Genomic DNA, 3034 nt, shown 5'->3' on the forward strand with positions numbered 1-3034 from the left:
CGTCGTAGCTGACCCTCCAGAGGGTCTTCAGAGGCTGTAAATCACACGGGAGGAGACTGCCCGTCCTCGCCTGTGCAGCAGCTGATGGATCCAGACCTTGTGCCTTTGTGCTGACAAGGTCATTCTTTCCCACTGAGCCACCAGAGCTTCATTTCAGACTGCAGCTTCTGTGGACACTGATTGTCACCCGGTCAGTGGTGGCTGTCACATGCTGTTGAGTCGAGTAGGACTCCTAGCGACCCTGTGGACGACAGACCTGAGCCTGGGCCATCTTCAAGATCTCTGACACACTTGACCACGTTGCGGCGGTCACCGTGTCAGTCCAGCTCACTGCGGTCTGCCTCTCTACTGCTGACCCTCCACCTTGCCAAACATGATGTCCTTTTCCAAAGAATAGTTTGTTCTAGATCATTCGGGAGGCTGGACTTTGAGGAGGAATGTGGCATCAGGATTAGAGGAAGACTCATCAACAACCTGTGTTACGCAGATGACACAACCCTGCTCGCTGAAACTGAGGAGGACCTGAAGCACTTGCTGCAGAAGGTCAAGGACTGCAGCCTCCAATATGGATTGAAGCGCAACATTAAGACAAAGATCCTCACCACTGGGCCAATTGGCAGCATCATGATGGATGGAGAAGAGATTGAGATTGTTAACGGTTACAGCTTGCTCAGCTCCACAATCAACACTCTTGGCACCAATAGTCAGGAAATCAAAAGATGAATTGCTTTAGGTAAATCTGCTGTCAGAGACCTCTCCAGAGTTGCAACAATGTCAGTCAAGAGACTAAGTTGCACCTGATCCAGGCCATGGTCTTTGCAGTTGCTTGCTATGCATCAGAGAGCCGGACAATGACTAAAGATGACAGATGAAGAATCGATGTCTTTGAGTTGTGGTGCTGAAGAAAAGTCTTGAACATACCATGGACTGCCAACAAAGCAAATAGGTCTGTCTTGGAGAGGGTGAAACCAAGTCTCTCCTTGGAGGTTAGGATTTTGAAGCTTCATCTCTCATACTTTGGGCACATGGCCAGGAGGGATTGATCCTGGGCGAAGGACATCATGCTCAGAATGGTGGAAGGACAACACAGAAGAGGAGATGGTCCTTGAATGGTCCATGGGAAGGACCCCAGTGAGTACCTCAGACCCAGCGGGATGAGGCTGTGGTGTGGACTTGCTTGTAAGCCAGGCCTATGGGGTGGGCCTGCCGTGAAAGCGCCAGGCTGGCTGATTACAGAGGAATCTTCTGTACAGCATGGCTGCTGGTTGGCGCCCTGAGTCAGTGTTAATCACAGGGACCCGCATACAGCAGAGAAGAGCAGTCTGGTCCCCCGTGTCCTCTCCGGTGCCAGTGTGCTGAGCTGATAGTTGTGGCCACTCTGTGGGTCTCTCGCCTGAGGACCGTCTTTCCCTGACCCCCAACTTCCTCTCTAGGGCCTGGTGTGTGGGTCTCTCTCGCCGAGGACCCTCTTTCCCTGACCCTCAGCTTCCCTGAGCATGATGTCCTTCTCCAGGACCTGGTCCCTTCAGGTAACATATGAAAGTACGTCAGACCAAGCCGGGTCATCCTCATTTAGATGGTGACCAGTCCATTTCCCAGCTGCGCCCGGATCTCACTTGTATGGTGACGGTTCTTCTCTGTCTCCAGTAATTCAAGTTCAAAGCCGCTCCCTGGCTCCCTTGCTATCTGACGCGCTGTGTTGGGTTCGGGTAATGAATCTGGAAGAACCCTTCCTTCTCCCCTCGCTGCCAGTGTGTGTGGTGTGTTTCTGAACGTGTGGAGCGTGCTGGCACTGGGATCTGCTCGGTGTTGGCCCTGCTGGTTGAACGTCTGTCTTTAGGGAAGAGCATCCCTGTGGCCATGGAGCCTGAGCTGGCCAGGGCTGGCGGGGACTGGCGCCGGCCGAGTGCACTTGCTATTCACTGTTCCCTCCGCCCGTGTGACTGCGGCTGCTCTCGTGTTCACTGCCCTCTCAGCCCTGGGGGTCTCCGCTCTCAGCCCCCTGGAACCGGCTATTGGCACCTCTGTTCACTGACACTGGTGAGCTTCCCCAGGGCAGGCCAGAGTCTGGCCTCCTCGTGTGGTGTCTCCAGCACCTCACCTGTGGCAGCAGACCTGGTTCTCAGCTGCTAATCAGATGGTCAGCAGTTCTAACCCATCCAGCAGCTCTATGACCCGAGAAAACCCTGCTAGGTGGTTTCCACCACATGGGGCCACTGAGATCCAGGACCCGTGCGCGGCGACACCAGCCTGATAGGCTTCTACTCTGTTATTAGCGGTGGTGAGTCAGCCCCAGGGCCCAGCAGTCAGTCCCTTTGCACAAAGGAGCTAAACGCCACCCCGCCGTCAGCTGTGGATCAGACAGCAGCGATTGGTCTTTGGGTTTTTGAAGGATTGATTTTCAAGAGTAGGTTGTCAGGCCATTCTTCCTTGTCTTAGTGTGGAAGCTCTGCTGAAACCTGCCTGATGTCACAGCCTCACACAAGCCTCCACCGACAGGGGTGGTGGCTGCCCATGAGGTATGTCAGCAAGAGCTGAGCCCGGGTGACGGAGAGTGAGAAAGCCACCGGAGCCATCACGCCCCTCACCCCGCTATGTCCTCATGTCCCTCGCTCCGTTATGTTCTCCCGCCTCTGCTGAGTGACCCTCCACTGGGTGTCTGAGGCTGGAAAGCTACCGGAGGAAACCACCTTCTGAGGATCGGCTGGTAGATTAGAACCACCCACCTTTGGTTAGTAGCCCAGTGTTTCACCTACTGTGTCACCAGGACTCCTTCATTAGACTCGCCTCACCCTCATCCTCTCCCTCATCCTCTCCTCACCCTCATCCTCTCCTCACCCTCATCCTCTCCCTCATCCTCTCATCTCCCTCATCCTCTCATCACCCTCATCCTCTCAGCAGCCTCACCCTCATCCTCTCCTCTCCCTCATCCTCTCCCACATCCTCTCATCACCCTCATCCTCACCCTCATCCTCTCATCTCCCTCATCCTCTCATCTCCCTCATCCTCTCATCTCCCTCATCCTCTCATCACC

This window comes from Elephantulus edwardii, unplaced genomic scaffold (assembly GCF_000299155.1).
Source record: "Elephantulus edwardii isolate Elephantulus edwardi_28Jun2011 unplaced genomic scaffold, EleEdw1.0 scaffold00004, whole genome shotgun sequence".
Lineage (NCBI taxonomy): Eukaryota > Metazoa > Chordata > Mammalia > Macroscelidea > Macroscelididae > Elephantulus > Elephantulus edwardii.